Genomic DNA, 9,827 nt, shown 5'->3' on the forward strand with positions numbered 1-9,827 from the left:
TTGCGGTTCAAACATTGGAATCTATAAAACTGCATATCAGATGCTAGGCTGATCAAAATGTTCAGATTTTGAAATGGGAATTCAAAATTGAAATATCGAATCTTTAACTTTGCAAGATTCGGGGGAGATCCGAAACCCAGAGGTAGATGGGTATGCGCATTTAGATTGAGAGATTTACAATTTTAAAGTGCACATAGGACTCTGTTTATATGGATTATATAAATTGAGCTTTGTAATTTCGAATGACCATAGCTCCTAGCCGAAACTGAGCTACACACCGCCTGCTTTTGAAACAACTCTACCAATGTTCATGGATTTAGTAGTTTCATTTCCATATAGAAAAGGTGAAAATCACTCCAATCCAAAGGCATGGCCCAATCGACAACCATTTAACTCCAATCCCATGAAAGCATGTCATGATTCTAGAACCAATTAGAAGATTCAATCATAATGGTCCCAATTTAGTCACAATAGTATGAAGTTCCCAAGTCGAATAAGTGTAGCCATTTGAAATATGAAATTGAGAATTATTTATGCCTCATATCCCTTCAAAACGAGTTTAATCAAAATGAAAATTGGGGAATGACAATATTTTCTAAGATCTGGTCCAACGAAACTTCTTTCCTACCCCAACCTGGTGTGTTAGGACCTGCGATCTGTGCGACAGGCAAGACGACTCCACCATGAGAAGGACGTGCGAAATATGAAACGAAAGGAGCCAAGAAACGAGTTTATAAGGTGTTGGACGAGTTGGGCGGGCCGACCCTCCTCTTGGGAGAGATAACACATGTTGAACGAGTCGGCTTGGGTGTTTGGTGTGGATCAGCTGGGTGACATAACCCACCACCCGCCCCTATATATTGGGGGGCATTTCGAGGCAAACAACCATCATTCAATCACACGAGTTTGAACAAGGAGTTCTATAGTATGTGGATGAGCCCGCACGATGGGTGGAACTCGGGTGGAAAACTCATTCGGAAAGTCGTTCGAGAATTCATTCGAGGAATTCGTTTGAGGAAGTCATTTGAGAATTCATTCGAGGAAGTCGTTTTAGGAATTCGTTCGAGGAAGTCGTTCGAGAATTCGTTCGAGGAAGTCGTTCGAGAATTCGTTCGAGAATTCGTTCGAGGAAGTCGTTCGAGAAGTCGTTCAGGAAAGTCGTTCAGAAAATTTGTTCGGGCAGAACTCGGGGGAGGTTGTTTAGGTGACCCGGGCGAAGTCATGTGGCGACCGGGGTGAGGTCGTTCGGGCGACCCAGGTCAAGTTATGTGGAAACCCGAGTGAGGTTGTTCGGGCAAACCAAGTGAAGTCATGTGGCGACCCGGGTGAAGTCATGTGGTGACTCAGGTGAACGAGGTTGGGTGAACGGGTGGACGTGCAGACGGGTGGCCAGGCAAGGGCACGCCGTGCATGCCAAAATGAGGAATCGTGTGGACAAGTGACCAGGTGAGAACGTGCTATGCACAACAAAATGGTAGAAACTGTGAAGTGTTGAGGTTGTGAATAAAGGTGTGACTCGGGCGGAGGTGCTCATGTGTGGCAACTTGGTTACGAAGAGGCGCGCCCAAGTTGGGAAAACAACACGTGCATGCGACGAGGTGAATGAAGGGTTGGTGAGTCCTACGGCGACCATGCAAAGGCGCCGACAAGCTGGGCAACCGAGTTTGCCGAAGTTGGAAAATTTGCTAAGTGTAAATTTGGGGTTTCCCAAGATTTAGCTTGTACTTGTAAAAGAAGATTATATATATTGATTCGAACAGACTCATATTGCAGGGAGATGCCCGTCCCTTTATACTATTGTGCATTTCTGTTGTATAATGTTGTCTATGTGAATGTTATGATCTTTCACTTGTATAAAGGAACACATAGTAATACTTGGTTGCGAAACACAAACTAAATAGGATAAGTGGAGTGTTAGGCGTAGTCTACAATCATAAGTATTGGTGAAAGGAAAACGATTGGTAATGTCGTACCTCGCTATAAGCGGTTGAAAGACTACCACAGGTGTAGGGGCGTGACAGGTGGTATTAGCGCTGGTGAATTGAATCAAGGAGCCGATTCTACGAAGAACGAGGACTTGATAGGGAGCTCAAGTTTTGCAGGTGATAGGTGGAATATCGGTGTGATTCAGGTGAAAGGTGAAACAGGTTTAGCAGAGGAGAAGCTTTGTGCTTGGGCCAAGCTAAACGACAAGGCATGCCAAGTTTGGAAGAATGCGAAGGGAAGCTCTTGCTTACCTTATACAGGTTGAAGTGATTGAAAGAAGAGAATCCCCGAATTCGAACGGAACTTGAAGTCTTGGAAAATAATGTTGAATATGAACTTCTTCAACTTGGTTGGACAATGGATCAAGATGAAGTTGCAGATTGTGCTAATAAAGAAGAGGAAGTCATGATGACCAAGGATGCTGCAGATGCGACAACGATGGAGGATGAACTTGAGATTAATTAAGTTGGACCAGAATCATGCAGTTTGCAGACATGGATGGATGAGGATACTCACATGGAGGAGCCTCATGAGGATGATGTAAGTACTATTGATACTTTTGTTTCAGTTGAGCATTCGGTAGATGAACCATATGCAGGGAAGGGAAAACCCAGTTTGCCGATCCTAGGGAGGATCTTACCATGGATGTTTATGATGAGACATTCTATGGAGAAGCTGTTGAAAAGTGTGCAACAAGAAACGCTTGTTGAGAGTGCAACAAGATGATGGAGCTTAGTGAAAAGAGTCGCCTTCACTAAGTGGGCCCGCAGGCTATTTTTAGCGCAAGTCTATTTTTAGACTATGTCTATTTTTGGAGATATGGATCATGTCTATGGATTGCAGGTTGCTGTTTATGGATGATTGGTCAAGTTGGGAAAAATAGATGAACTTGTATTTTTGATGAAAGTGTGAGTGATCACAGTGTGAGTGATCAAAGTCTATTTTTAGACTGGCTGTCAAAAATAGAAAAGTCAAATATTATTGTCTCATAATAATATTTGGACTATAAACTTGATCTTATTCTCTTGGAGCACTTCAGGATGAGCTACAGATGTGGTACATGCAGATCCCAGAGGGAAATATGTGGTTACCTATGGAATGACTAATATTTGCATGCAGGACTTCAGTTAGAACTCAAGTGAGTGGAGTTTAGTGGACTGGAGGTGCAGTTGATGGAGTTGTGTTTAGTTTAGCTTTGTGAAATTGGTTGTATTTAGTCTAACTGATCTATAGACTAGAGATGAGTTGGGTGAATTAGTTATTAATTAATTCACAAGTTATTAACTCATAATACAACTATAGAATACATCCGTTAACTCAGTTGCATGTCAGTGCATGTTCAGTTCAACAGGGACAGGTGGTAGAGAGTCAGATTGCTATCAGTTGTGACTATAGTTGTGCACCAGATCTTACACAATCAAGGGATTGAGTATGCCAATGAGTTTTCTCACGTATTTGCCCAGTATTGTAGCCTTTGCTCACGTCCAACAAAGTGTGAGTGATTATTTTGAGGTGAAATACGAGTTTGGGAAGCCATTATCATCAGTTCTTGAGCAGATATTGAGCAGTGGAGGCAGGCAAGCAATGGAATAGATTTGGAGATCAGATCTTAGCTGTATTGTGTGTAACAGGTGGAGCTCATACTGGATTGCTTGTGATAATAATTTTACTTTGTATTGTTACATGATTCAATCAATATAATATACAGATAGTTGGGGTTTTTAGCGAGATGCTTTCCCTGGGATACATACTGTGTTTATGAGTTTGATTGATGCTTCTATGTGCACCTGTGAATGTTTCTGCTTCAGTAAATTGATGATCAACATAGAGGAGATTATGTATTATACATGTTCCGCTTATAATTGTATGATCAGGATAATCTCATTGAATATGTGTCATATTATTCAAAATTTCTACATGGTATCGGAGCTAGATAATTGTAGAAAAAGTTTCTACATGGTATCAAAGATGCTTGATTTGTAGAAGAGATTTTTACAGGATATCAAGCGAGGATTGATCATCGGATCTATTATTCATAAAGTGTTTACAATTTATTTCTTCAGGCAGAGTCTGTAATCGGGCCAGGTAGCTTCTGGATTCATCCTTCTTTTAGAAGGTGAGATATCCGGTGAATGCCCATACAGTCAATCTCTGTACAAGAAATACTTTGTTCTCACGAATCCTAGATCGGAAGCGGTTGAGTTTTGTGCTGGTGGAATTCGAATTTAATTCCAAAGCAAGAGATAAAACTCAGAAACATTAAGTGTGAGAATGGAGACACTATGCCCCAGTATCTCACGAAGTTCACCCAATGCCGGGATGAGCTGGGAAGTGTGGGGGTGACTGTTGGACGAGGATGGTGAGTCTAGCACTCCTTAACCTTCCTAAGAGTTGGCATAGCTACCAGGACTCGGTGAATGGAAGGGAGAAATTGCCAAATTGGGATTTGATGCATGAGGAGATTAGACGGAGCACCAGAGACAGTTCTTCATCTATGCATGATGAGGAGAACTGTGCCTTAGCGAGTAAGGCGAAGAAGGGGAAGGGAAAGGTTTCTCTTTCCAAATCTTGTTCTTCCAGTGATAGGAAGAAGGTTGACAAGTCGAAGGTGAGATGCTTTCGTTTTCATGAGGAGGGTTCATGGGTCAGGAACCTGTATGCTCTTGAGGTTCAAGATGCATGCAAAGCCTTGAGTAGCAAGGCAACTGATGGAGACTTGGTGGTTGAGAGGGAGCGTATATTACCTCTCAACATGCAGAGCCAGAAGAAGTCTTAGACGATTGTGGAAGAGCCACAATTGGTGCAACAACTTCAGGAGATTGTGGAGGAGCCACAATAGGGGAAGATGAGAGGAGATCGAGTAGAGACATCTACTCATCCAGAGACCTCCAGTAGGGGGAAAATTCGAGCCAGGTGGGCTGAGGGATCACATGCAGCCATACCTCCAGGTAGGAGGTGGGGTGATGTGGATTGATTGTCCCAAGGAGGAGGGGCAGGATCCTTGAGGTACCCAACCTCTTGGATGAGACCTTGCTACGGGGGCCCCAGATGTGTAGTAGCAGGAACTGACCGATTGGGTAGAGACAGATGCGGATGGAGCGACAGAGAGAGCGAGAGTGCAGGGAATCCCAGGACAGCGCATAGCTAGCAGGCTACGACAATGCGAGAGGCACAAGTGTTTTGCATAGTGCTAGGTGGCACAGAGAGGTGTGCAATGGTGTGAGATGCATGGAGATGTTGCAGTAGCGCAGATGTCAGAGAGGGAGCACTTTTCAGCAGAAGGTAGAGCTTCAGCATCAGATGGTGTTTCTATCCCAACAGGGAGGTCAGTTGGGAGGTGCAGTGCGGATGCAATGCTGGGAGATAGAACCAGCAGCAACACGAATGCAGTCAGAGATCAAAGTGACAGAGGCTAGAGCAGTCAGATACTGAAGAGCACAGAGATGCAGAGTTTCAGTCGACAGAGGCAATAGCAGTCAGAGACTTTGATGACAGAGCAAGTGGACCACCCAGATGTGTTGCATGGAGAACATTCCAGAGTTACAGGATCGGGTTTGAGAGGAAGCCTTTCTTGTTGAGAGGGAGTGTTGAAAAGTGTGCAACAAGAAATGCTTGTTGAGAGTGCAACAAGATGATGGAGGTTAGTGAAAAGAGTCGCCTTTACTAAGTGGGCCTGCAGGCTATTTTTGGCGCAAGTCTATTTTTAGACTATGTCTATTTTTAGACATATGGATCATGTCTATGGATTGCAGGTTGTTGTTTATGGATGATTGGTCAAGTTTGGAAAAATAGATGGACTTCTATTTTTGATGAAAGTGTGAGTGATCAAAGTCTATTTTTAGATTGGCTGTCAAAAATAGAAAAGTCAAATATTATTGTCTCATAATAATATTTGGACTATAAACTTGATCTTATTCTCTTGGAGCACTTCGAGATGAGCTACGGATGTGGTACATGCAAATCCCAAAGGGAAATACGTGGTTACCTATGGGATGACTAATATTTGCATGCAGGACTTCAGTTAGAACTCAAGTGCGTTGAGTTTAGTGGACTGGAGGTGCAGTTGGTGGAGTTGTGTTCAGTTTAGCTTTGTTAAACTGGTTGTATTTAGTCTAACTGATCAATAGACTAGAGATGAGTTGGGTGAATTAGTTATTAATTAATTCATGAGTTATTAACTCATAATACAACTATAAAATACATCAGTTAACTCAGTTGCATGTCAGTGCATGTTCAGTTCAGCAGGGACAGGTGGTAGAGAATCAAATTGCTATCAGTTGTGACTATAGTTGTGCACCAGATCTTGCACAATCAAGGGATTGAGTATGCCAATGAGTTTGCTCACGTATTTGCCCAGTATTGTAGCCTTTGCTCACGTCCAACAAAGTGTGAGTGATTATTTTGAGGTGAAATACAAGTTTGGGAAGCCATTCTCATCAGTTCTTGAGCAGGTATTGAGTAGTGGAGGCAGGCAAGTAGTGGAATAGATTTGGAGATTAGATCTTCGCTGTATTATGTGTAACAGGTGGAGCTAGTACTGGATTGCTTGTGATAAGCATTTTACTTTGTATTGTTACATGATTCAATCAATATAATATACAGATAGTTGGGGTTTTTAGCGAGATGCTTTGCCCGGGATACATACTCTGTTTATGAGTTTGATTGGTGCTTCTATATGCACCTGCGAATGTTTCTGCTTCTGTTAATTGATGATCAATGTAGAGGAGATTATGTATTATACATGTTCCGCTTATAATTGTATGATCAGGATAATCTCATTGAATATGTGTCATATTATTCAAAATTTCTACGGAAGCAAGGATTGTTGACTGTTGCAGGACTTGTTGGGGTTGTTAGTGACCTTATCATAGGAGGTGCAAACGCCCATGAAAAGGGAGGAACATGATGATCATTGCGAAGGATTGGGTCATGCTTTAGCCACATGGAGAATTGGCTAAGTTCCTGGCATGACTCATGGATAGATTGGAGGGCACACACTTGGGTATGATGATGCTTGGGTGGACTTCTCATGGCTGATACCAAGAGATAGACTTGGTGGAACCTTTAGTGGGGGAGCTATGATGGAGAGACTCATGTGATGATGATATGGTTGGGTGATCGAGTTCACTGGATCGAAGATTGCAGACTTGGATGAGGATGACTGATTATTGTGATGGGTCTACTTGGTTGGACTACGTGGGAAAATTAGTCATAGACATCAGGTTGGAGACATGGAGCATGGCAGTCTTATGTAGGGACATGATGCAGGACCACTTGTAGAGGTGTCACTTATGGGCATCCAATGAGGAGTGCCAAGGAAGGGGTGTTGTGTAGGTAGATTTGTTGATGTGAGAGTTATTACTTATGAACCGATGGAGAGGTTATGCACTTATGTACAACAAGGCCATGGACTTGGATGGAGTTGTGAGCAAACTATGGAGCATTCCTACTACATGTAGAGCAGAGGCATCTTGCAAAGACCTTTAGGCTGAGACTTGTATGATTGCTGAGATGTTGGTTTGGGATGGCTTATGGAGCTCATGATGACATGAGATTGTTGTGACTTTTGGGGACTTCATATATGGTGGACTTGGAGGATCTGATGAATTGAGGAGCTGAGGTCAAAGACTTTGATGCAGAATGGGATGAATACTTTCAAGGACATGTATGGGAATGGCTTGAAAGAGTGACTTGATGTGGAGGATCGATACGAGACACTTTGGAGTGATGAAGTTACAATGATGATGATGCCTTGGTGGCAACACTTGGGCATCGGTTGAGCCGAGACTTAACAATTTTTGACACATGGGAGCTGACTGATCTATGATCATTGGTAGCACATGGATAGATGAGACGAGTGTATATTTGTTTCTATTACAGACTTGAGGGATGGCACATTACAGATATGATTGAGGTTGCTTCATGGACCTTGACGTGGCACATTGAGAGTCGAGAGATGATCTCTTCACTTTGAGGAGATGGATGTTTTGCAGATGAATGATGATGTTGGGGTAGATGTGGTTCATTTCATGCGGCACATTAGTACAAGACATCATGGAAAGCATGTTGTAGATGAAATGAGAGCTACTTCATGGACCTGAGCATGGCTTACACTTATATGGATATGGATTCTTGATCGAGTTGAGGATGTGATGGGATGTTCTGAGAAATAGCTGATGATGGCATGAGGATGTTCACTCTCATAGTTTGAGCGTGATAGTTGGACTGATCATCGGACTAGTTCAAACATGGGGTCCGAAAGTGTGCAGAGATGTGTTAGCCTTTGTTGAAGTATCATGGCAGTAGTTCACACGAGGACGACACATGACAGGGTTGACATGAGATGTTGCAGTGGGCATGTAGCTTAAGATGGAGGGACGAGCCTTCCACGACGGAGAGTAGCATGTGGAGATTGTGACAGGGTGGTCGATGGTCATGGATTGAGATGATTTCTGATGTATGGCATACCGATGGGGTATATAGCTTGGTATGGTGATCTTGGTGACAGAGGTTGGCGGGATGAGATATTGTCGAGGACGACAATGAATTCCAGTGGGGGAGGATGTTAGGACCCGCAGTCCGTGTGACGGGCAGGGCAACTCCACCGTGCGAAGGACGTGAAAAATATGAAACAAAACGAGCCAAGAAACGAGTTTATAAGGTGTTGGATGAGTTAGGCGGGCCGACCCTCCTCTTGGGTGAGATAACACATGTTGAACGAGGCGGCTTGGGCCTTTGGTGTGGGTCGGCTGGGTGACATAACCCACCACCCGCTCGTATATATTGGGGGGTTTGGAGGCAAATGACCATCATTTGATCACACAAGTTTGAACAAGGAGTTCTGCAGTGCGTGGATGAGCCCGTACGATGGGCGGAACTCAGGTTGAAAACTCGTTCGGAAAGTCGTTCGAAAAGTCATTCAAGAATTCGTTCGAGGAAGTCATTCGAGAATTCATTCAAGGAAGTTGTTCAAGGAAGTCGTTCGAGAAGTTGTTCAAGGAGGTTGTTCGAGAATTCGTTCGAGGAAGTCATTCAAGAATTCGTTCGAGGAAGTCGTTCGAGAAGTCATTCAAGAAAGTAATTCAGAAAAGTAATTCGGGCAGAGTTCGGGTGAGGTTTCTCGGGCTAGGTCGTGTGGCGACCCAAGTGAGGTTGTTTGGGTGACCCGGGTGAAGTCGTGTGGCGACCCGGGTGAGGTCGTTCGAGCGAATCGGGTGAAGTCAAGTGGCGACCCAGGTGAAGTTGTGTGGCGACTCGGGTGAACGAGGTTGGGTAAACGAGTGGATGTGCGGACGGGAGGCCAGGCGAGGGCGTGTCGTGCACGCCGAAACGAAGAATTGTGCGGACAAGCGACCGGGTCAGGACGTGCCGTGCACAACAAAATGGTGGAAATAGTGAAGTGTTCAGGTTGTGAACGAAGGTGTGACTTGTGCGGAGGTGCCCGTGTGTGGCGACTTGGTTACGATGAGGCATGCACAAGTTGGGCAAACAACACGATCGTGAGACGAGGTGAACGAAGGGTTGGTGAGTCGTGCGGTGACCGTGCGGAGGCACCGACATGCTGGGCAACCGAGTTTATCGAAGTTGGAAAATTGGCTAAGTGTAAATTTGGGGTTTCCCAAGATTTAACTTGCACTTGTAAAAGAAGATTATATATATTGATTGGGGCAAACTCATATTGCAGGGAGTTGCCCCTCCTTTTATACTGTTGTGCATTTCTATTGTATAATGTTGTTTATGTGAATGTTATGGGCCTTCACTTGTATAAAGGAACACATAATAATACTTGGTTGTGAAACACAAACTAAGTAGGATAAGTGGAATGTTAGGCGTAGCCTACA

This window comes from Pinus tabuliformis, chromosome 9 (assembly GCF_031772625.1).
Source record: "Pinus tabuliformis cultivar Carrire ecotype Pingquan chromosome 9, CPIR1, whole genome shotgun sequence".
In the NCBI taxonomy this organism is placed as follows: domain Eukaryota; kingdom Viridiplantae; phylum Streptophyta; class Pinopsida; order Pinales; family Pinaceae; genus Pinus; species Pinus tabuliformis.